The 26,915-nt window shown below is 35.9% G+C and overlaps 1 protein-coding gene and 1 long non-coding RNA gene across 3 annotated transcripts in view; both read right to left on the bottom strand.

Moving 5' to 3' along the window:
- LOC126949976 (uncharacterized) overlaps positions 1-25,924 on the bottom strand; it is a 61,598-nt gene extending 35,674 nt beyond the window's left edge. The window contains exons 1-2 of one of the 2 annotated variants that reach the window (XR_007724016.1): positions 16,116-25,924; positions 488-14,581 (exon numbers count right to left, since the gene is read on the bottom strand). This is a non-coding gene — a long non-coding RNA (uncharacterized LOC126949976). Of the gene's footprint in view, positions 1-487; positions 15,886-16,115 lie in introns of those variants that run through there. The other variant, XR_007724015.1, reaches the window with a different exon arrangement.
- The window catches only part of UMAD1 (UBAP1-MVB12-associated (UMA) domain containing 1), a 559,686-nt gene that overhangs the window by 168,412 nt on the left and 364,359 nt on the right, over positions 1-26,915 (bottom strand). The gene's annotated exons all lie outside the window — the stretch shown is intronic.

The raw sequence follows: 26,915 nt of genomic DNA, 5'->3' as shown, positions 1-26,915 counted from the left end.
TGACATGTACCTACCAATATAGTATCATAAGAGTAGTTTCACTGCCCTAAAAATCCTAAAAACATTCAGTTCTCTGTTTATAAGTTCAACTATTTCATCTTGAACTCTAATTCATCATCCCTGTAATAGAAATAGAAATACGATTATCAAAATAATGGATTAGATAAGCATAGTACTTAGAGCTAGATGATTACATACAATATGTATTAAGCATTTTATAATAACACACTGAATATAAACACTGGGTACAGGCTGTACAGAGAGCAGTGACCCAAACCAATTATATTAACTTAAAACTACATAGTTATTTTATTGTGCTTACATTCTTTAGAACATATAAAATGACTTTTTAAACTCGAAAGCACCCTAATAATGTAGGTGATTATTATGATTAAACATTTTTAAGATTCTATTTTATAAGTCAGATATTTTTCCAAAACAATATCTTAATGACAAAACTAAATCACAGTGCATCAACTATACGTACTTCATTATAATCATCTTGTAAGTTTATATGCCACTTCCTATTTCACGCAGCTCAACAAGATTTCTAAGTTGAGATCTCTTCTCATCATTGCATAAAAAGTTCAAAAACAAAGACTGGTTTACAACAAGTGAGAACAGGAGCTCCCTTCAATTCAGAATAATAACAATGTCAGAAAGAATGATGTCAGTAGTCCTGTGTTACAAATGCCAAGAAGCACCATGGTTCGCAGTCAGCGCCCTTCCTCTTCAGTATCTGTAACTGCATGCTGAGTTTATCCAGAATCTTCTTTCATTCAGATGATGAACACTGTTTAGAATCTGCCCATCTTCTAGGCCTCTTTTACTTTACCCAAATAAAACACATCATTTTTTTTCAATTGAAGACCCTTTTGTGATTAAAGACAATCTGTAAGTGAAGGGCATTTAAGTACAGAAGCAATTCTTTTTTTTTTTTTTTTGAGATGGAGTCTCGCTGTGTCACCCAGGCTGGAGTACAGTGGTGTGATCTCAGCTCACTGCAACCTCCGCCCCCTGGGTTCAAGTGATTCTCCTGCCTCAGCCTCCTGAGTAGCTGGCACTACAGACGTGCACCACCACGCCCAGCTAATTTTTTTTTTTTTTTTTTGTTTTTTTAGTAGAGAAAGGGTTTCACCATATTATCCAGGCTGGTCTTGAACTCCTGACTTTGTGATCCGCCCAGCTTGGCCTCCCAAAGTGCTGGGATTACAGGCATGAGCTACTGCGCCTGGCCCAGAAGCAATTCTTTAAGGCAGCAATTGTTAAACTCTATGATCTCCAAGACCTCTTTATGCTCTCAAAAATTACTGAGGACCCAAAGGGCTCTTATGTCAGTTATATCTGTTAATATTTTTCATATTAGAAATCAAAACTTCAAAAGAAATGTTAAATATATTTATTAATTTATTTTAACTGTTTTACATATTTACATAAATGTTTCTATGAAAAATGACTATATTTTCCAAATAAAAAAAAAGGTAGTAAAAAGAGTAGCTTTATATTTTTACAAATATCCTTAATTTCTAGCTCAACAGAAAACAGTTGGCCTTTCTCTTCTGCATTCAGGCTATTGTGATGTGTTTAGTTGAAATGCATTAAAGAAAACGCAGCCTCACACACAGATAGTTGGAAAAGGAAGATGTCTGGGATCTCATGAAAGTATCTCCTTGAGAACTGTTGCTCTAAGGTATGTCTATGTTTATTTCTTTTCTTTTCTTTCCTTCCTTCCTTCCCTCCTTCCCTTCCTTCCTTCTTTCTTTTCTTTGTTAAGAAACAGGTTATCTGTCGCCCCGGCTTCACTGCAGTGACACAGTCATGGCTCACTGTAACCTCAACCTCCCAGGCTCAAGTAGTCCTCCCACCTCAGCCTCCCAAATAGCTGGGACTACAGGGGCACACCACCACATTACCTGGCTAATTTTCGTATTATTTGTAGAAACGGGGTTTTGCCATGTTGCCCAGGCTGATCTCAAACCCCTGGGTTCAAACGATCTGCCAGTCTCGGCCTCCCAAAGTGCTGAGATGTCTACATTTCATAACTAAAACATCCTATTGGCCAAAGAAGAAGGAACTGAACCTTGGCCCTGAACTGATTAGGACAAATTGTTGTTAGCACCTGTGCTGTAAGTGCCTGTATTTTGAGCTTTTTTGAAACCTGAGTCAGGACCTCTGGGATTCAATATAGGTTACAAAAAGATGTTTATAAAATTATGTGTACTTGCTATATCCACACAATGAATAAAATTTAGTTTTCTTTTTATTTAACAAATAAAAATTAGAGCACTCGCAAAATGGTACTTCATACTAAAAAGTTAAAAATTCTATAGGTAAATAAATTAGACGGAAAATCTCTTCTTTAGTCTAAATTTTGATAAAAGATCAGTTTAAACTGCAACCTTCAATGAGAACATGAACTTCATAATTCAGGAAACTACATTAGTTTTATTATAGAAGCCTCATTTTAAGCACATTTTCAAAATCTTAGCAAAAAAAGTACAAACATCAAGTGGATTTTAATCACCATTTTAGTGGGCACTAGTAATTATTTTTGGCAAATAAAATAAACTACAGCTGTATTCAATTATATGACGAGTCATTCTGCGAAGGTTTGGCAAGGAAATTCTAAAAAGCAGGCAGTAAATTCAGTGTAGTACTAACTAGAAGACTAGCTGATGGCATTCTCCTGAAATTATGCTAAGGCTGCTCACATGGCTTCAAGAAACACATTATAAGTTTACACGACAACAGCATTGGAGACATCAACAAAAAAACTAGTTGACTTGTCTCTAAGCATTTTTTACAAAAGGCAAACCAAAATAAATAACTAAATAAATAACCAGGCCACTGACAGTCAGGTAGGGCGGCTTGTCAAATTTTACTCACAGGAACACATTTCAGAAATCCTAACAGATGTCACTAGAAAAGTAAGATTCAATTTAAAGAAAGTCACTTAATACATACAAAAGTATTTAAGACATTAAGAAACTTTTGCTCTTTATTTTCATCTTTGAGGGCTGTTCATTTGAAAATAAAAAAATGTTTTAAAGTATCAGGAAAAATACAGAAAATGAAATGAAAATGAAAATAGCTACTTCAAGTATTAGAGAAAAAGAATGCCTGAATTTTATATAAAAGCTATTACTTGAAAGCCAGGTTTCCTGCCTACCAAACCAGAATTTTCCTATTATATTCCATAGACTCCTTCATAAAATATCAATTTAAAAAATAAGATATAATATGTAACATTAAAACTGCACTGAATATAGTCTTATCTTTCCTTAAAAGTCCGTTTAGGAAGCATAGGAACTCTAATCCCTGAAGAAGAATATCAATAATTACATTACTAACTTGTGAAATAATTATTTAATAAAGATTTAGTTTTAAAATGTGAAATAGCCTTTTACTGTACTGATATTATCACATACCAAACTTTTTAAGACAAGCTATGACCATCATATAAAATTTACTTTTCAATCACAAATATAATAGAAAACATCTATATAGTAATCACTTCCCTACCTTGACATCCCTTACATTAAATCCAACTATATGTGAATATATTTCTGTATACCTTCTCTGTCTGAATTTCAATATGAATTTCAGTTCTACTTTTTACAAATCATGAGCTACTCTTATTTGGAAAATTCATAAGAAGAGAAAAGAGGTCAGAAACAGAAAAGGGAAGTACAGCTGATGGCAGAAATGGTTGCAGTGAATTATTAAGAAAGATAAAGGGAGATGGAAGAAAGCAAATACACCCAGGCATCCTCAGAGGGCAAGACAGTCAGAGACGTGGGTAAAGGTCTTGTCATGAAATAATGATGGGAGGACCCATAGCTGCAGAAACCTGAATAGAGTGAAGGGGAACTGATAAACAGATAGGAGGCAAACATAGGTAAATACCCTGTCATTCTCTTAATCATCCTAATCAGCCTTCTAATCATATTTCACTATGAAATATAGGACCTTATAGGCAAGACCCATAAGGTCAACTCTGAATCCGAAAAGCACAGACACGGAATGTTTAAATAGAGGGGAAGGTTCAGAAAAATACTACTTCATACATCTCTCATCTTCACAAAGCAGCACAGATTTACAAGCATTTAAGAGTGAGCACTGAGAGTCTCTAGCAAAAAATGGATGGTAAATGAAGTTGAGCAGGACAGTTTCCAGTATTACTAATTAAGATATGTAAAATGTCACATAGATTGTTTTCTTTTAGCAAAGGCAAAAACTGTCACATACATTCAATTTAAGGTCCCCCAGCCTAGTTTCCCCTTAAAATTTTAAGTTTCTCAGCCACAAACTTATCTTTACATACGGTTTTAGGGCTCTAAGCCCCACAGTTAGAGAGGAAATGATAAGGTTCATTCCTTAAATAGGTATCATAGATTCCATTCCTCCTCACACATTTTTCTCTACAAGAATACAGAACATGTTTACTAAATGTCTAATACACAACTGGAATATTAACCAAATGGCTATAGAGATCCAAGTGTGAATTATACTTGTATGACTTTTTCTTTTTCTTAAGAGGCAAGGTCTCCCGCTGTTGCCCATGCTGGAGTGTAGTGCCATGATCAAAGCTCACTGTAGCCTTGAACTCCTGGGCTCAAGCAATTCTCTTGCCTCAGTCTTCCATGTAGGTGGGACTACAGGTATGCACCACCACGCCTGGCTTTTTTTTTTTTTTTTTTAAGATGGAGTCTCGCTCTTGTCACCCAGGCCAGAGTGCAGTGGCGTGATCTCAGCTCACTGCAACCTCCACTTCCTGGGCTCAAGTGATTCTACTGCCTCAGCCACCCAAATAGCTGGGATTACAGGTACCCACCACCATGCCTGGCTAATTTTGTATTTGTAGTAGAGACAGGTTTCACCATGTTGGCCAGGCTGGTCTTAAACTTCTGACCTCAGGTGATCTGCCCGCCTAGGCTTCCCAAAGTACTAGGATTACAGGCGTGAGCCACCATGCCTGGCCCTTCGTTTTGTTTTGTTTTGTTTTTTGTTTTTTTTGTAGAGATGGGGTCTCAGTGTGTTCCCAGGATGGTTGAGAACTCATGGCCTCAAGCAATCTTCCCACATTGGCCTCCCACAAACTGGGATTACAGGCATGAGCCACTGCACCCAGCCTGACTTTTTCTTAATATAAATTTTTGGACTTCAGGTGTTTTCTCTACACTGAATATTTGTGTTCCCTCAAAATTCATGAATTGAAATCCTACCCCTCATAGTGATGGTATTAGGAGACCTTTGGGAGGTAATTTGGTATTGAGGGTGAAGTACACATGAATGGAATAAAATAAACCAACATGTGGGGAGCCGGGAGAAAGCATGGCTTTCTTTCACCATTTATGAACAGAAAGAAGGCCCTCACCAGACTGCCTATTTGCCAACGCCTTGATCTTGGACTTCCCAGCCTCCAGAACTCTGAGAATACATTTCTGTTGTTTACAAGCCACCAATCTATGATACTTTGTTAAAGGAGCCCAGACTGACTAAGACACCCTCCACGGATGTAGTTATTTACTGGAGTGAGCATCTCTAAATATTTGAATAACTTGTAAATGGGTAAAATATCACCACACTTACTTCATGAGAAGAAAATATTAATTTTTACTTTCACTTCAGGAACTTATTTTTAAGTGTAGTTTTCTGGTTATAATCTATGAATAAATAAAAAACTTATTTCCACTTATATAAATAGTATTATTTATAACCCAGAGCTCAGTTTAGAGTTCTTACAATGCAAATTCATCTACTCATTCTCCCCCAACAAATATTTACTGAAAAGTTAATATTTGTAAGGCATTATATGAGCACTAAGATTACAGATCCTTACAAGTTGTGGTGCGCCAGCAGTTGTGGAATTGAAAAATATATCTGCCCTCACTCAATACAGCTTTAGCGATAAATGTGAAAAGCCTGGAGGAAGGAAGTAGTCTTTTCTGGTCCTAAACTTAGAACTAAATCTATTTCCAAGATGACCTTACAGACTGGACCATCACATCCAGGGACCACCCTAGGGATTCACTTCTCCAGCAGTTTCTAAAGCGGAACTTTCCGGTGCTCCTGTTTAGTTCAGTCTGGTGCCACTATTTTTAAACAACTTAATGATTTTCCTATTTTAAGGAAAAACTAAACAAAACTGTACTTCTCATTCAAAAATGCTTACAAAATTCTAAGGAACTAAGGATATTAAATTTTTAACTTGAGGTCCAAGTTTATGAGTGATTAAAGCATAAATATATTTAAGTTTTAAATCAGTTGGACAAAGAATCAAAGAAAACTAAAAACTAAATCTGTTATATTATTAAAATCAGTCTGATAAGAAGGAAAAACACAAATCCATTCCCAGAATTCTATTCTGGCATTCCCATAATCAGTGAACTCAGCACCCCTTGAGAGTTAGGGGAACCCAGCCAGGCACGGTGGCTCATGCCTATAATCCCAGCACTCTGGACAGCCGAGGCGGGCAAAGATCAGCCCGGGCAACATAGCAAACCTGGTATCTACTCCCCCCCCGCCAAAAAAAAAAAAAAAAAAACTATACAAAAATTAACTGGGCATGATGGTGTACCCTTGTAGTCCCAGATACTTGGGGGGCTAAAGTGGGAGAATCACTGAGCCCAGGGAAGTCAAGACTTCAGTGAGCTGTTATCAGACCTGGGCAAACAGGGTGAGACTGTCTCACAAGAAAAAAAAGAGACAAGAGAGTGAGTTGGGGGAAACCAAATCCACAGCCAGAAATGTCAGGGTCTGCTTTTCGGCTCCAAATCACTTTGAGATGAATTCATCTTAAGATAAGATTCCTATTTACCTTACAACTAAATAGTCATTAAAGAAGTGGAGCAGGTAATTATTAAGAGCTGGAGAAAGAAGGTTGAAAGGATGCTCCAAATCAAACTTAAGAAGCTGAGGCTGTAGCACCCACATTACAACTGGGCTACTTTCCTGAGAGTCAAAACTGTGGAATCAACTGCCTAAACAGGAGCTCTAGTTATATGAAATACTACCAAATAAAAGAAAAGAAAAAATATTCAGACAGAATAAAACCTGTAATGATTCAACCTCAAACACATTTTGTTAAATCAGGTGAATCTGGTTCTAGAAGTGACTTCTAAGGAAAAGGCTAAGCTGTAAAAACACTGAAAGTCAACTTACAGCTACTTCTCAATCAAAACTTCTACCAGTTTGGTTGAAATTGACGGCAGAGATGTAGCAGGAAATACACCATCATATAAGCCTTATTTTAAAAAGCACTAAAAAATTTTTCTCTCATTACTTCAAGAATGGTAACTGTTATATTTTGCAATCTTCTCACAGAAATAAATCTGCCCTGTCTATATCTTACTAAATGTCATCCAAAAACACTAATGAAGCATATAGCAATTCAAAATAATAGTATCACATCAGATATAGAACTAGCTGTTTATTCTTAGTGCCTGTCAGCATGGTGTCTAACTCATGGGCATTTAGTAAGTATTTGATTCAGATAACATATTGTCTAGCTAGAACCTGAAGTGCAGAAATTCTCTATTTCTAATTAAAAGAAATGCACATTCTAACAATCAAATGGGTAGCAGGTCAGCTTGCTAAGGAATCCAATCCAGGCAACTCCCCAAAGTTTTTATTTCACAGCCCTCTTGAAGGTGAGCTGAGGGAATATCAAAATTTTCCTCTGAAAACACTTCTGGAATCAAACAGAGAGTCATTTAAGCAACTGAAAAACTGATTTATACTTCTCAAGTTGGAAGACGGATACCCAAGAGTACATGCACCATGTGAAAAGAGGCATAATGACAAAGAAAAAATACAGTAAATCTCATATCCTCTAGTTTACTACTTGATGCTACATAATTTAAAGCATTTTATGTTAAAATAACCACAGCTTTATTATACACTGGGTGCTAATGTCACATGAATTTGATAATACCAGCTTAAAAAATTAGAAATGTCTTTGAAGTTAGGTGCCCACCCCAAGGGCTTTAGCAGATAAATATTCATGCTTCTTCCTTCCTGAGATAGTTGGGTAGAAAATTTTGAGCAGGACTGCCACAAAAAGAAGCCACAATAATATTTCAAAATGAATTTTACATTAGCCATTTTTTAAAGTTTCCAATAGGTAACCCATAAGATACCTGTTTTAAGAAAATAACTTACAGCAAACGAAATAAAATGGGTAATTTATCTGTTTCATAGGTGTTTTAGAAAAAAAACAAATTAAACGCTGCAACTTGTCTGGCAGAATAGAGGATTCTGATATGAGAGCAATAAACACTAAACGGTTCTTTGGGAAAATAATTAGATAGCAGAAGATATTATTCCTAGATAATAAAGAACCTGCTCAGAAAGCCAAACAATCAGCACTATTGCAAAGTGTATCAAAAGGTCAGGTACACATTCCATCGAGAAGCGGAATATGATCATCAAGATTTTAAAGGGTGAAAAAATAATTTTTTTAAATAAAAAGAAAAGCAAAACAACTTGACTTATCCTGACTGAAAATCATCTGATCTATCACAAGACCATTCCTACTGACTGCTTGGAATGTGTACTAAGACAGAAGTTATATAGACCTTGGAGCAAAGAGAGGGTGTTTACGGAGCTCGCTAAGCTTAGGTCATAGCTGGTTCCACTTCACATAGTCAAATGCCCAGGAAAAATCAATAAATCTGTGACTAGTCTTATGTTATTCTTAACAGATTTCAGATGGAATGTCTGAAAAGGGCAGTCTTTTGAAAGAAAAAGAAAAAGAAGAAGAAGAAAGAAAGAAAAAGAGAGAATATCTACATCTTTGTGTGGTCTGACAGGGCCCTACACATAGAGTTAATAAGGGTAAACCAGTTGGCAAGAATCAGTGCCCACTATTCAGAGCTAACTCTGAGCAGCTCTAGAGGCAGAAAATCTTTACGGAGTGCTGTACTTAGCTTGCGCATGTGAGTCATTTGTTCTGTATGAGGGAGAGCTACTGGCAACAAATGAGGACAAGCCTTCAGATCAATAAATTTCAGACGGTTGACACTGGTTCATAGCTGGGGAGAAATACACTTCCCTGTGATCAAATGACGTCTGAATTTCTACAATTTTACTAACTAAATTCATACAACAGGTTACCTATTCCCAAATCAGGTCTTGTGGCCAGTTCCAGTGGCTGAGCTCAGGACTTCTAAGAAGTTTTTTTTTATAGAAAATTAGAACTTTATACTAAGATAGATCTAATATGATTTCACAGTTTTTACAAATTGTCTTTATCGTGATACTTCACCATCAGACTACATTTGTTTTGGGTTTTTTTTTTTTTTTATTTATTTAATCTGCCTAATAATTCTTACCAACTTTGGCTAAAAGAGTGGGTCTTGTATGAGTTCAAGGAGAAAACAAATTACACTGGTAGCCTGGGCAACATGGCAAAACCCCATCTCTACAAAAAATACAAAAATTAGCTGGGCATGGTGGTGTATGCCTGTAGTCCCATCTACTCAGGAAGCTGCAATGGAAGGATCGCTTGAACCCAGGAGGTAGAGGCTGCAGTGAGCTGTGATCACACCACTGTAATCCAGCCTGGGCAACAGAGACCCTGTCTCAAAAAAAAATCATACTGGTAACAGTTTATCGGGAAAAAAAAAAAAACAGAGATATACACAGTAGGGTTTAAAAGAGCCTCCTATAGACAAAGGTCAATGATCCATCTCACTGATTCACACCCCTGCCCTAGTAAATCCAATCATGAGTGCATAAGATGTAGTGCGCATACTGCTGCTTAAGTTATAATCAGCATTGATGACCAGAGAAGACAGATGTAGAAAAATAAAGAACCTAAAGGTGACACATTGACAGATAATTCCCAACATACATAGATATTAAAGATGCTAGGTCTACAGAGAACACAAGTTGTTGAGTATCCTTGCTGAGGTGTATATGCTCAGAAGCAACGCTTTTTTTTCATTCAGGGCCATGGTGTGAGGGGTCATATCCTGTGAGTAGAAATTCCACTGCCAGAAATTCAATGTGTTACAGCTGCTAGTGCCAAAGAACATGAAAAGCGTGAGTGTTCTTGCTCTGAGACTAAACATTTAGGAAGTTCTATGCCTGAAAGTAACAAGGAAAGACCATGGTTGAGAAACATGTAACAAAAATTAAATGGACAGAATCAGAGTAAAAAAATCAATGTATTATGTCTAGAAAAGACAGAAGGACAAGGTTAGGAGATTTTTATCTCTCTACGGCCTTTCTTATCCAATATAACATAATTATTCTGTGTTAAAAAATGAAATCTTAAAGTTGGCTGGGCTTGAGAATTCTGTATGAGATAAACTGTGGTGGGGAAAATGTTGACAGCAAGTAAACAAATTATTGCACGGCTACCTGGTTGGCAGCAACAGTGATTTTCTCTACTTGGAAACAACATGCTTCTCAAAAGAAGACGTACAAATGGCAAACAGGTATATGAAAAGGTGCTCAACATTACTGATCATCAGAGAAAGCAAATCATAATTACAACAAGATATCATTTCACCCCAGTTAAAATGGCTTTTATCCAAAAGAAAGGCAATGACAAACACTGGCAAGGATATGGTGAAAGGGGAACTCTCAAACACTATTGGTGGGAATGTAAATTAGTACAACCACTATGGAGAACAGTACAGAGGTTCCTCAAAAAACTAAAAATAGAACTACCATATGATCCAACAATCCCACTGCTAGGTATATCCCCAAAAGGAAGGAAATCAGGATAACAAAGATACAGCTGTACTCACGTGTTTATTGCAGCACTATTCACAACAGCTAAGATTTGGAATCAACCAAAGTATCTATCAAAGATGAATGGATGAAGAAAACGTGGTACATATGCACAATGGAGTACTATTCAGCCATAAAAAAGAATGAGATCCTGTCACTTACAACAACATAGATGGAAAAAAGATATTAAGTGAAATAAGCCAGGCACAGAGAGACAAACTTCACATGTTCTCACTCATTTGTGGGAACTAAAATTAAAATAATTGAACTCAGAGAGATAGAGAGTAGAATGATGGTTACCAGAGTCTGGGAAGGACAGTGGTGGGGGTGTGGTCGGGAATGGGAATGGTTAATGGGTACAAAAAAAAATCATTCGATATAATAAGTAAGATCTGGTATTTTATAGCACAACAGGGTGACTACAGTCAGCAATAATTTGTTATACATTCTAGAATAACTGAGGAAGTACAATTGGAATGTTTGTATCACAAAAAAAAAAATGATAAATGCTTGAGGTGATGGATATCCCATTTACCCTGATGTGATTATTATATGTGTACGCCTGTATCAAAATATCTCGCATAACCCATATATATACCTACTATGTACTCGTAAAAATTAAAAATAAAAAAATTACCAATAAGCACAAGAGGCTCAATTATCACTAGTCATTAGGAGAAAAAGAAAACATGCTTCATTCCTTCTTTAGAATGCCCAAATATGACTCACACAGACAAACTTCCAACTACTTCATCATAGTGCCCCTCTATAGGTATGGAGAAACATCTAAAGTTTTGCTCTTGTTCAAGTGTCTAATGACTCAGTTGAAAAAAAACTCAGTTGCCTTCCATTAACAAAGTGTTAGTATTCCAGAACAACTGACAATAATGGCAACAAAAAAGAGATCTCAGTCCTCAGAGAGAAAGCTCTTCTTTTTTAATAATTGCCATTTTAAGATAATATGAAATATTAACTTTATTATCAATATAAAAACCCACTATAGAGGAAACATTATTACATACAATCATGGTAACCAGTGTTAATGTGATTAGAGTTGAAAAGTTTAAACTTAAAATATCACATAAACATCTTGCAAAACATTTAAAGAAGGATATAAAACTTCATGTTCATATAATATTGCTAAATTATTAAAACTGTAATAAAGTCATTACAAAACAAACGAGGCATAAATTTGTGCAATCCACTAAAAGTTATAGAGTTTAAATAAACAATTTAAAAAATATAGTAGAACTTCACCCTAAAATAGACCTTAATGTTTAAAGGATACCTCCTGATACACTGGAAGTTCTAGTTTCATGAAGCTCTTTTGGGAATAAAAGAACTGTCAACATCCAGGAAAACATGAGAGAGAAACCCAAATAAAAGGTTGGTTAACTTCTTCCCCCAAAACATTTTTTCCCCTTGGAAAGTCTATAAATTACTAAGCTATTGCAGAATGAACAAAAAGTTTAAGATGAGATTTTCCTATATTATACTTTAGCCTTAAATCTTCCGAAATAATATAGATAGATAGATAGATAGATAGTTGGATAGATAGATATTTAATTATTCATATTTACTTAGTAAATATTTGGTGAATTGTATACTGGAAATAAGAAGCACAGTGCAATTTCATAGTAATAGTAAAATGCACTTCTGCTTTTAGAAGAACTACAGCTTTCCTGAGAGATTCAAGAATTCAGGGACATATAAGTTTGGGATTCTTTGGACTTTGGAGTTATACAAGTAATACCTGTTCATTACAGAATAATGAAGTAGATATAAGTAATCAACAGGAAGAAAAAAGATTAAATTACCCATAATCATATGGTCCTTAGGTAAATGTTTTTCCTCCTAGAGCTATTTTGGGCACATAAAATATATATTACTAAAAGGTTCACATGAAATACACCGTTTTTAAAAACCATATTTTAGCTGGGCATGGTGGATAACGCCTGTAATCCCAGCACTGTGAGAGGCCAAGGCAGGCAGATCATGAGGTCAAGAGATCGAGACCATCCTGGCCAACATGGTGAACGCTGTCTCTATTAAAAATACAAAAATTAGCTGGGCATGGTGGTGCAGGCCTGTAGTCCCAACTACTCGGGAGGCTGAGGCAGGAGAATCACTTCAACCCAGGAGGCAGATGTTGCAGTGAGCCAAGATCACGCCACTGCACTCCAGCCTGGCGACACAGCAAGGCTCCATCTCAAAAAAACAAACAAACAAACAAAAATCGCATTTGCTTGTGTTTTGATGATAAATTACTAAAAGTGGAATTTCTAAGGCAAAGGGAATCAATCTACCTTGTTAAAGCTTCTGATACATATTGACAATTTGTCTTCCAGAAAGACTGTATGAATATAAATCTCCACCGGCTTAGAGGCAGGTGGGTGCACATAGCATTCAATCAATTTGCCTATTTTCTCTGGGCTTTCATTCAGTGTCATTCTTCTCTCTTGGAATGTCTTTTTCCTCTTATTTCTACCACGTGGTCTGCGGGAGTACAAGAAAAAAGTTATAATTCTCCTCATGACTACTAGCGGCACCAATTTTTGTCTCTATTCCTGCCCACATTATTTTCCTGGTGAGGACTAGACTATACCTCCCCATCACCCTCCACCACCACCAGTCCCTTCTCTACCTGCTAACTAGCTGCTTTCCAGAATGAGGAAAGACGGTGATATGTGTGCGAGAGTGGAGAAAAAGGGGGCGAAGTACTCGGCTTCATTTACAGAATAGAACCCCGGGGTAAAAAGGAATAACTGTTGATAACTACAGTTATCAACATACTGTACTATGTGTAGAAGCTTAGTTTTTTCTCAGTCTAACTTCACCCCAGATTCTAGCATTAAACTGTCACTCCTAACTTTTGGAACAGTTACAAAATTTTTCCTTCTATATTTGCATGAGTATTTTAATAAAAGATTAGTCAGGGCTAAACTGAGCTACTAGCCAGATAAAATTTTAACTAAAAAATCTTCATGACTTTTGTTTGGCAGCTGGTGAACCACCTTTTACGCTCCTGAGAAAGAACTCAATGTATCAGAAAACATTTCAATACCATCAAATTATTATTCAATAGAGATTAGAATAAATTAGGGATTTGTCAGTCTCTTTAAATACATAGAACAAAAAAGTGTCACTAAAATGTAAAGCTCTTTCTAAGAAAACTTTAGAGATAAAAATCCAATTTACTTCCTCATTCACTGGATAGAGAATCTATGCCCCAGCAAAATCATCTGAAATGCGTAAGATGAGAAAGAAAATAAGCCGCAGAGTTCGCATCTTCTCCTTCGAAATGTAATCTCTTCATATAGTGAATGTCATGCAGGGCTTGAAGTCAAAATGCTGTTTGCAGGACAATGTTAAATATTGGTATTTTAAATTCTATCATACAAACTATCATTTTAGATGAAATTCTGCAAGTTTAAATTGCTATGAATGTTCAGTTTATTTTAATTGAATATAAAATCATGATTACGACTACAAATATCTAAAGAACAAAACAGTTATAAAAGTAGATATTATCAGTTGCTTACAAGTTTTTTCCCTTGAATAACTGTTTTTTCCTTATTCATACATTTTATCTGCCTAATACTTGCTTGAAAATTAATGGTGGCTCTTTCTAGAATTTAAGGAAAAATTTGGAATGAAAAACCTGAAATTCCATCAGTTTTTTTCCCCTACAAACTGTGAAAAGACCACCATTATTCAATGTTGGCAGCATAACACCTCTGCCCAGTTCCAGGAAGGGTCACATGGAGCACATATTGAGAAATACGGGTTTATACCATGCTGAGCTCTACATGCTTCAAGATCCTGTAACCTTGGAGACCTAGAAGGAGCAGAAAGAAAGTGCACTCCTTTAGGGGATAAAAAACATTTAAATATATCTGGACCGAGAACATTAAAATATATTTGGATGTATTCACATATTTTCATAACAGGTATAAATCATAATTGAATTTCTGTGGTGAAAATTTAACCCAACTTTAGCAATAAAAAGATGCCTAGGCTAGAAAAGCATATATAATGTGAAGGGAATGCTTTCACTGTAATTGGTTCATACCATAATTTGGCATTTCATATAAGGTAGCTCAATACTATATTTACCTTCCTTTATCTCCTTAGCAAAAACAAAAGAGTTTACATATATTAAAGTATTCTGAATATATAACTATGAAATAGAAATATTTACATATGTGGCTGTTTAGAATTATCCTTAAGATATCCTTTTAGCTCTAAAACTTATGTGCTGCATCACCCCTACATTATAATTGCAAAATATTAAAAAACTGCTGCTCAATTTATAATAAAAAGTAAACATTTAAAAATAAGATTAATACAATATTTTTCATCACCTTTAAAACTCTTCTTTAACATCTGACATACTGGGCATGATTAATGTTCAACTCCAGTAAAAAACATAATATATACTTGGTTTTAAACTTTATAAAGTGATTTTGGAACTAGAAATTTGGGATGGTAAAAGGAAACATATACACTTCAATTTTTCTCCTGAACTTCCATGCTTAAAAAAGAATTACGGTTTCATTCATTGCCTTCAGCATTTTGGAAATACATTTCCAAATATGTAACACTTAAAATATGTGAGGGATACAGGTGAGTTGCTAGTTAAAGACTATATTATCATTAGCAGAATTGCTGACTTAATAACATAGCTGGTCCAGATTAGTAAAGGAATCCCTGCCTAATATCAGTAATACGTTCCTGAAAATCAAATGGGTGGGAAAATATAATGGCAAGCCCATCTCCCATCACTTTAGATGGGAAAAATTACAATGTGGAATACATCATCTAAAACCCTCAACCAATTTCTTAAAACATAACTAAAACACAGTAGAAACGCCTACATATAAGTAGCAAACTATTATGTGAGCATGTTAAACTTGTTTCCTGATCACCAATTAGTATCGTTGTTAATCACTAGCTGCTCTGTAGCAGTAATAGGGTCTCCCTTGGTCCCAGCAGTATCCAAAATGCACAACATTTCTGATGACAGTGGGTATACCATTCAAAACGTTTCCTTATGACTCTGACAATCTATTAATTTCATTTAAAATTGAACTCCAGACTATTTCCAATCGTTTTGAGTTTACAAAGACATAAATATAAATGTTTTCTATATAGACACAGACTGAAGAGCTTTACTGAGATATACATATAAATACATTTCCATGAAGTTTGGGCATGAAAAACTAACAGGGGCTCTACCAAGAAAAGATCATCCAGGGAGATAGCATTACAAGCACATCTGTCAAACATCACTGCAGACATTTTCAGCTGCAAGTCACATAAACCTAGCTAAAAAGTGGCTTAAACTTTAATGGGAGAATTTATTAACTGACCTAAAAAGTCCAGAGGTAAACAGCTCCCAAGTTAGTTAATCCGTCAGTTCAACAATGTCATCATGGTTGCTTCCTCATTTTACTCTGCCATTTCAACGTGTTACCTCTGTCTCAAGGTAGCTCTCCTAAGCAAAGACGGCAATGATAGATCAAACATCATCAGGCATTTCACCCAGATCAAATAACTGCCACGGGAAGAGGTGGCTGGCTCTTCTGTCTGTATCTGTCCATGAGTCCCTCGGTTGATCTTCCTTCATGTCTGGTCAGAAATGTGATGGGTGCCCATTCCTAAGCCAGTCACCGGCAAGGTGAATTAGACCACCATGACTGGCTTAGGCAAATGAGCACTGACTTTCTGGGGCTCGGAATAAGGTTGACTCTCCTAAAATGCACAGTCAAGCAGAGGCAGGGAAGTAAAGGAAGCCCCTCTTCCCCAGAGTAAGGCAGGCTTACTCTGAATGCTTACTAATTTGCATTTATATAACTAAATAAAATAAGCATAATTTAAATCCAAGAAATAGATAAGTTTAAGAGTTATTTTCATTGGAGAAAATACCTGAATAGAAGTTATTACCAAGCTTTCTAACCAAATATTAAATGATTTACAAGTCATTACAAAACCTGTTAACAATATATGGACTGAGGATCAGCTTTTTGAAAGTCATGTGCTTACGGTTTTGTAAAATACGCAGCGGGTTAGATGTCCTTTAGGAGGTTACAACACAATTGGCAAGACATACAAAAATAAGGGCGTAAATAACATTACAAAACAATAATATAGGAGCTGCTACAAAATACCATGTGATTAAGAAGCAAATAAATGTAGAAGATTCACAACATGAGATCAAAAAGAGAGCTATCTAGAAACTGAGAAAGCCTTGAGACAGATTTCTTCTGAGCTCTTTACACTGAAGAGGACACAGACAAAATGAAACAGGCTGGGCACTCTGCACAAGGAAACACTGGGCTGAGGGCAAGGGAGCGGAAAAACACCTTGGATTAGAATAATCAGTGAAAAGGCAAACCATGAGCAAATAATCACTACTAATTATAAGTAAGTTTTCCTTTTTAAGATAACAAGTAAAAAGGTTCTCCAATCACAGTTTAGGATCTGTACATCTCCATTATCATTTGCCTATTTTCATTCTCTAATTTTTATGTAGTTGTTCAGTCATTCTAGTTTCTGAAGCCAAACTAGTAAAAGTACCTAATGAGATATGTCCCACCTGACAACAACTCTCCCACCTTTACCATTAAGATAAAAATATCCTAAGATATCACAGCCCAAGTAGCTAGTCAACCAATGCAACATCTAGAAAAGTAATTCTTAATATTTTGGGGGTTACAGATCTTTGAGAATCTGATGTAATGCAGGGAATGTTCTCCCCCCAAAAATACAAACCTAAAATTTTACATGTAGTGTCAGAAGTTTCCAGACCACTCCATGCAGCCCTCCAAACTCATCATGGGTTAAGAAGCCCTAACATAGCAACAGCAACAGGGACAATGGCTGCTTATCTCAGTTATCAACTTCTTCAAGCCATCCATCAACAAACAATCTTAAGGGTTACAGTTTTCCTTTGGTGCTGCCAAGCATATTTTCAGCTGATGCATCAGGAAATGATGGATGCCAGAAATAAAAATAAGCCATTCCATAAGTTTACAGCTTAGTTTTTTGACTTAGAATGCTTAAAATTTTCAGAGCAATTACTCCTTTAAGTCAGTAACACTACAGTGTAAACCTGTAAACCCTGAATATCATGTATTTAATACTTATGAAAAATATGTGTGTATGTATAGTCATAAAAATATGTATCATTTTTTATGGAAATAACAGTTGTAGGAAGTGAATCCTTTTCAAATTTAACTGATAACCAGAGTTTGGCAGCAATTCTCCTTAATAATGTTGTGCTAGTTAATGCACACTTTAAACACTTCAGCTTTTAGTGGGTGTGAATAGACCTTCTGGTGGACTGATCATATAAGCATAGATTGGCCTTCCAGTCTGAGATGAGGGAAGGCCTATATGTGGCCCTGGCAGGGTGCACACCATTCCTTTGCCTACAACATACATCATTAGTGATCCCCAAATTCTTTCCAGCTAAACTAAATGCTACCTCAGAATCATTCTCCCAAGCATTTCACTGAACTGCTCAGGGTCAGCAAGAGAATTAAAACTTCTTTGTACTCCCTTTTGTCAGTGCAGATCTGTGTACAGTTTCTTTTTGCTTCATCTCCTCCAACAATGTAATGAAGACATCATGATATCATTAACATTTCACACAAAAGGAGAAAGAGGCTGAAATGGTAAGTAGCCTGCTCAAAATCACACAGCAAGTAAATGACAGAACTTAAATAGAATCCAAATACTATTATTTCCAGTTCACTACCTGTATTACTTAGGGCTTGGTTCATCTGCAAATGACATAATAAAATAGTTGCTCAAACAGAACAGAACTTTGTGTCTCACATAAAGGAAGTTCAAAGGAAAGTCCAAAGGACTGGTATGGCAACTTCACAACTCTTTGACTTCTCTTCAGCTATCCTCACAACGTACCCTAGTTCTCATGATCTTAGATGGTGGCTAGAATTCTACATAATCATCATATCCACATTCCAGGATAAGGGCAGTGGGGGCAGGGGAGAGGAGTAAGGAAGGTACACAGCAGTGTGTTTTTAAAAGATTCCCTAGAATCTGCAACACAACATTTCTTCTTACATTCCATTGGCCAGAGACTTCATCATAATGTTCACACCTAACTGGAAAATGGTCACATGGCAAGATAAAGGGGGAAACAGATATTGAGGGACTAGTGGTGTCTGCCCCATATCACAATGAAGCTAAAGAAGATTTAAAAGGTTAAATTCTCAGGTGTTCAGAAAAATAACTTGCAGCATGATGGTTCTGGAAAGTTTATTAATTTGTTGTTGTTGTTGTTTCTCTGACTTACTCTGTCAACCTGGTATGAGTATATGTGCATGCTTTCTCAGTGATGCATTCAGGACATGATGCTGCAATTAGTTTTTTCATTAAAAGAGAATTCTCAATCTTGATGAAACTATAAAAATTACCTCCATTTTTAAAAAACTGTCAATAAATTTCTGATAAAAAAAATACAAAAAAACAAAACGCATAACTTTACTGCTTTAAAATGGTCTGATAGTTCCTCACTGCCAATGGGATAACATTTGAACATTTGAGAAGACCACACAAGGCCCACAAACCATGTTTCTGGACACACTTCCCAATAGTGGCCCTGATACACCCTCTCTATTCAGCCAAGAATACTAGACCTGCCTATGTATCAGATTCTTCTGAAGCTATATAACTTTACACAATCCGCCCCACCACCTAGAATGGTTTTGCTCCTCTACCAATACCGTATAAAAATAATTATTCCAGCAATTCTCAGACATCAGTATACATAAAAATACTGTAGAGTAAAACAGTCAACTCCTCCCAAGTAGTTATACTAAATGCATTGCTTGTTTAAAACGCTGATTCTCTGGCTATAGCTCCGAAGATTCTGTTTCACTAGGTGTGGGTGAGGCCCAGAAATCTGGAGCATCCCTACCAAGCAGCAGAGCAACTGGGACAGAGAAAGTGCTCCAGAATGTTCACTTACCTATTACTACAATCAAAAAAAGATATCACACTAATTTACCACATTCTTCTTACTTATTTTATGAGATACTGTTCTTCCAAGGTAAGACCGTAATTCTATCATGATATAACGAAAGAAGAAAACAATTTTTTTTTTCAGAGCAGGAGTGAAAGTTTATTAAAAAGCTTTAAAACAGTAAGGAAAGGAAAGAAAAGAAGAAAAGTACAACTTGAAAGAGGGTCAGGTAGGCAACTTGAGAAACCAAGTGGGCCAACACTTAAATTTTTTAGAAATTCACATTTATAAAGATTCATGTGGCCGGGCATGGTGGCTCACACCTGTAATCCCAGCACTTTGGGAGCCTGAGGCGGGCGGATCATGAAGTCAGGATATGGAGACCATCCTGGTCAACATGGTGAAACCCTGTCTCTACTAAAAATACAAAACTTAGCTGGGCGTGGTGGCGGGAACCTGTAGTCCCAGCTACTCGGAAGGCTGAGGTAGGAGAATTGCTTGAACACGGGAGGCGGAGGTTGCAGTGAGCTGAGATGGCGCCACTACACTCCAGCCTTGAGACAGAGCAAGACTCTGTCTCAAAAACAAACAAAAAAAAGATTAATGTGTTAAGTCCAATAATAATTCTTCCCTTCATAACATGCATTGGTTACACACAATGAATAAAAAAACAGATGTTCAATATGATAATTACTTAAGTATAAAAGAATATTGTAGTAGTAAGATTACCAGAAAGACATTCAGGTCTTCCAACCCTATATGAATTATTCATACAAGGTAGAATATTCATACTGTACATTTTACTTACAGTCTCATCCTCATTATTTATATCCTCAATATAATGAAATAATAAACTTTAAGTAAATATGAAAGCCACTCATCATAATTTTCGAGTTAAATCTGACAAGATGTGAAGTTATAGCATTAGTAAAGCCTGTAAGGAAACAGTAGGAGAAATTCCATTTACATAATATGGTGTGCATACTTAAAATGTTTTCCCTACAGATATTGTACGGAATCAGCACCCTTCAAGGAAATAGTACCACAGTAAAACAGTCAACTTCCCCCAAATAGCTGTATTAAAATATGGCTGCTTGAATGCTTTAGTCTGATTTTTAAAAAGTACCTCAGATGTTGGTTTGAAAAGTTTACAGGTGTTAAACTGTCAAATACTTTCACATAAATTCATAGTTGTACTATGGCTAAAGACAGACAGAGTCATAGATCACCTGGAATTCACATTGTATAATTAATTTAATAAAACGCTTCCCAGTTGTTCCACTGATTTTTCAAAAAACATCTAAGGTTTCAAAAATGGTCACCCTCTGTATCCATGAGTTCCTCATGGGTGGATTCAACCAACAGTAGATCAAACATATTCAGGAAAAAAAAAAATTGCTTGTGGTTGCCAAGCGCGGTGGCTCAGGCCAGTATTCCCAACACTTTGGGAGGCTAAGCAGGGTGGATCACTTGAGGCCAGGAGTTCAAGACCAGCCTGGCCAACATGGTGAAACCCCATCTCTACTAAAAATACAAAAAAAAAAAAAAAAATTAGCCGGGAATGGTGGCACACGCCTGTAATCCCAGCTACTTGGGAGTCTAAGGCATGAGAATCGCTTGAAGGTGGGAGGCAGAGGTTGCAGTGAGCCAAGATCGTGCCACTGCACTCCAGCCTGGGTGACGGAGTGAGACACTGTCTCAAAAAAAAAAAAAAAATTGCATCTGTACTAAACTTTTCTTGTCACTATTCCTCAAACAATACAGTAAAACAACTGTTTACATAGCATTTACATTGTATTAGGTGTTTTAAGTAATCTAGGGATGATTTAAAGTATATGGGAGGATGTATGTAGGTCATTTGCAAAAACCATGCTCTTTTATATCAGAGGCTTGAGCGTCCATGGATTTTGTTATGAGCGGGAGTCCTGAACCAATTTCCCACAGATACCAAGGGAAAACTGTATATTACTCATAGAAAATGAATTTCGGCTGGAAGCAGTGGCTCATGCCTATAATCCCAGCACTTTGGGAGGCCGAGGCAGGCAGATCACCTGAGGTCAGGAGCTTGAGACTGGCCTGGCCAACGTGGTGAAACCCCGTCTCTACTCAAAACACAAAAATTAGCCAGGCGTGGTGGCGGGTGCCTGTAATCCCAGCTACTTGGGAGGCTGAGGCAGGAGAATCACTTGAACCCAGGAAGCAGAGGTTGCAGTGAGCAGAGACAGCGCCATTGCACTCCAGCCTGGGCAACAAGAACAAAAACTCTGTCTTAAAAAAACAAAACAAAACAAAACAAATTTCATTTCATAGGATTATGTATGAAGCTTTATGCTCTTTTTCTATTTAATGATTTAATATCTTGAAGGAAATGTAATTACCCAGAAATTCTGTGGTTTTATTTGCTTTTTGTTTGTCTATGGCTCAACTAAAAAAGAAACTGTAACTTTGTTTTATGAAGTCTTTTTCAAAGTATCTTAACGTATTATTGGATTATGTACAATTATTAGAGTGAACTATAGTGCTTCTCAGCCTTGCATGAATTCTAGAATCATCTGGAGAACTCTGGGGGGAAAAAAATCAATACCTGGGGCTAATCCCAGGACCATTTAATCAGAATCTAGCAATGGGTCCCAGCACCAGTATTTTTCTCTAAGTATCCCCTAATGCACAGGAGGGTTAGAATCACAGAGTTAGAGAGATAGATCCCTAATTTACATTTGAGTCAACTAAGTCCACTGAGCCCCAGAAAAAAATGAATGACTTTCCCACAATTAATCGTGCCAAACAGAAGGCTCAGTTCTGCCTCTCAGTAGAGCTGGCACCTTTGCTATTCCTTCATGCAATTGCCTTTCACTGTACATTCAAAGAGTTAAGGAAGGGTGGTGCACCCCACATAGGGACGGCGTAACCTAACTTTTTCACCTCCGTAAAACTGAAACTGAAACACTGCTAGATTAACAGGTAAACCAGAATCAAGTAACAGTGAATGAAAATACTGTTAATTCTATCCATTAGACACAGAACGCCACATTTCTTAATAGAAAAACAAGCATCTACATAATGAGTTAGTTGAAACATCCTGGCATACTTGCTTTACAATTTAAAGGTCAAAAGTAAAAACACAAAAATTGCTAAGTAAATTAAATGTAAATTGAGTTTTTCTGGATATCCTGATACATGGGTAAGGAGACAGTGATAGGGTAAGTTGCTTTTTAATCCATGAACACTCTAATTTTTTAAAGATCTGGTATACATTTTTATAAGAACAGGGAATAAAAATAGGAAGCACATGTTGAAAACTGGTTTAGTTTTTGTCACTGTTTTAATTAAAGCCTTTGACCCTAGACAGAATCAAAGTGACTTACTGTCCCTCATTCCTTAGAATGGAAATGTTTATGTACACAGCTAAATTTCGACTTTTAAATAAAGGAAACAACACAGCGATGAAGAGACTACCTTTAAAAGTTCTATATAAAAATGTGATAGTTTAACTGAAGCATGTACATGTGGTTTGATTCCCAGAATGAGGAATTCAGGAGGAGATAATCTTAAAAATAACTCACTTCTTTTCAAAATCTGATTGATCATTTAGACTGGAGAACAGAAGGTGAGACTAAATTACATAAATATCTTTAAAGTATTTTAAAAGGTGAAATCCAAGCTGCTGTGAATTATTAAATTCTGGTTCTACATTCAGCGAGTGTTACAAAATAATTAGCTTAATGGAAACTAGAAGTTCTTATGCCCTACTTTAAGAAGCACCTGCATATTCTGAAAACCATGATGCATTTCAGTTGTACTGTAACCCAATTCCTTTAATCTCTATGACAGTGTTTGCCCAATTTCATTCTGCCTGTTTCAAAGTTAATTTAATATTTGGTCAACAATATTAGTGAACCAACAACAATATCTAAATTGTTCCTTTTCATTTATATCCTATTATTTTTTGTTATTTTTCCTTGTTTTTGCTATAACATAATAAGCTAATTCATGCTTTTGTCTTAGTTTTGGAAGCAATTATATCCTAACATTTATGCAATACCCCTTTTCCTAACTTAAAATAACTATGAGCTTGCTACTACAGTAGTAAATTTGTAATCAATTTAAAGATAATGTCTTAAAAGTACAATTAAACATGTCATAACAGAAGAAAACCCTGGTAATTACAAATAGTGCCATGCTTGTAGGATTTTTAAACAGTAGTATAAGGCTATGAAAAATCGCCACCCAGTGATGCAAATGAAAACTGCAATTTGTTTTTGTGTAAAATGAGTACCCTGGAGGATTACTTCAACTTCATTACTGAATGAAGGAATAGCTATTACCTTCTTACATGAATAGGAACTGGTTACAAGGGAAAGGATGTTTTTCTACAAGAATTTTTTTCCCTTATTCTTATTCAGCACACTCAACATTTTACAAAGGCTAAAAGCTTTGGAAATCTTAATGGGGAGAAAGGTTTTCCGTCCAAATGTGAGCTAACTGTATATGAACAGCCCAGATATTCCTATTACCAAAACAAGTGTCTAGACTCTGCCCAGACCTGAATTTCAAGTCATGATGTGTTGATTCCATCAACTCTGCAATGCCATCTAATAATTGTGACCTAAAACCTATTTGTGTTAAGCAGAAATGCTTGCCTAGGGGAAAAGGTATTATCAAGTGGAAAAAAAATAGATAATTTATAGCTTAAACAACATAATTTGCTCTGATCTTTCTAGAAACGGGTTATAAGGGCCACATAAGGAGATAATCTAACAAATTCTGTAGCGTCCATATTGATAAAAAGTTGTTGCTACAAATATAATCATGTTTATAAGTCTTTACTTAGTTGTATCATTCAGACATCAAGAAACACACAAACCAACAAAATATATTTATTTTTCTGTAATGTACCTATTGCACACGATGCCACAAAAAAAGTTATGTGGATATATGCTGACCACAACATATGTGTATGCAACTAAAAAACTATCAGAACTAATAAATAAATTCAGTAAGGTTACAGGATACAAAATCACATACAAAAATCAATAGCATTTTTATACACCAACAGCAAACAATTTGAAAAAGAAACCAAGAAAGTCATCCCATTTATAAAGCTACCAGTAAAATAAAATACTTAGGAATAAATTTAACCAAAGTGAAAGATCTCTAAAATAAAAATTATAAAATACTGATGAAAAAACCAAAGAGAACACACACACACACACACAAAATGGAAAGATACTCCATGTTTATGGATTGGAAGAATTGGTATTGCTAAAATGTCCATACTACCCAAAACAATCTACAGATTCAATGCAATCACTATCTAAATACCAAGGACATTCTTCACAGAAATATAAAAAACAATCCTAACATTTATACAGAACCACAAAAGACCCAGAAAAGTCAAAACCGTTCTGAGCAAAAACAACAAAATTAGAGGAATCACACTACCTGACTTCAAATTATACTAAAAAGGTATAGTAACTAAAATAGCACAGTAACGGCATAAAAACAGACACATGGACCGATGGAACCAAATACAGAACCCAGGAATAAATTCACACATTTACAATGAACTCATTTTCAGCAAAGGTGCCAAGGACGTACATTGGGAAAAGGAAGTCTCTTGAATCAGTGGTGCTGGGAAAACTGGATATCTATATGCAGAAGAATGAAACTAGACCCCTATCTCTTGCCACATACAAAAATCAAATCAAAATGGATAAAATACTTAAATCTAAGACACGAAACTACTAGAAGAAAGCATTGGGCAAACGCTACAGGACAGTAATCTGAACAAAGATTTCTTGAGTAGTACCCCACAAGCACAGGCAACCAAATCAAAAATGGACAAATGGGATTACAAAGGCTTCTGCACAACAAAGGAAACAATCAACAGTGAAGAGACAACCCATAAAATGGCAGAAAATATTTGCAAACTACTCATCTGACAATGGATTAATAATCAGTATATATAAGGAACTCAAACAACTCAATAGGAAAAAATAAAATAATCCAATTTTAAAATGGGCAGGCCAGGCATAGCAGCTCACGCCTGTACTCCCAGCACTTTGGGAGGCAGAGCCAGGAAGATGGCTTGAGCCTAAGAGTTCGAAAGTAGCCTGGGTAACATAGCGAGATACTATCTCTTAAAAATATATACATATATATTAATAAATCAAATATATATAAATATATATTTATTAGTTAAAATTAAATACCTATTAAATAATATATAAATATATATATTTACATATATATCTGAATAGATATTTCTCAAGTCATACAAAATGACCAATAGGTATATGAAAAAAATGTTCAATATTATTGATCATCAGAGAAATGCAAATCAAAATCAAAATGAGATATCTCAACCCAGTTAAAATGACTTTTATCCAAAGATAAGCAATAACAAATGCTGGCAACCATGTGTAGAAAAGGGACCGCATACCCTGGTGGCAGGAATGTAAATTAGTACAGCCACTATGAAGAACATTATGAAGATTCCTCAAAGAACTAAAAACAGAACTACTATATGATCCAGCAATTCTATTGCTGGGTACATACCCAAAAGAAGAAATCAGCATATCAAAGAGATGTCTACATTCCCATGTTTATTGCAGTACTATTCACAATAGCCAAGTTTTAGAATCAACCTAAGTGTCCCTATCAACAGATGAATGGATAAAGAAAATGTGGTACATATACACAATGGAATACTATTTAGCCATAAAGAAAAGAATTAAATCCTATCCTTTGCAACAACATAGATGGTACTAGAGGAGATCATGTTGAGTGAAATAAACAAGGCACAAAAAGATAATTTCACATGTTCTCACTCATATGTGGGAGCTTAGTTTTTTTTAAATTGTACTCATAGAGATAGAAAATAGAATGATGGTTACCAGAGGTTAGGAAGGGTAGCAAGAAGAGGGAAATAAAATGGGGATGGATAGTGGGTACAAAAATACAGTTAGATAGAAGGAATAAGATCTAGTATTTGGTAGCACAATAGGGTGATTATAGTTAACAATAATTTATTGTATATTTTTAAATAACTAAAAGAGTGGAAACGGAATGTTGCTAGCACAAAGAAATAATTGCTTGAAGTGATGGATATCCCAATTACCCTGATTTGATCACTACACATTATATGCCTGCATCAAACCATCACATGTACCCTGTAAAT

This window comes from Macaca thibetana, chromosome 3, assembly GCF_024542745.1.
Source record: "Macaca thibetana thibetana isolate TM-01 chromosome 3, ASM2454274v1, whole genome shotgun sequence".
In the NCBI taxonomy this organism is placed as follows: domain Eukaryota; kingdom Metazoa; phylum Chordata; class Mammalia; order Primates; family Cercopithecidae; genus Macaca; species Macaca thibetana.
Note: the sequence above shows the minus strand (reverse complement) of the source record. Positions and strands in the feature narration are given on the sequence as shown.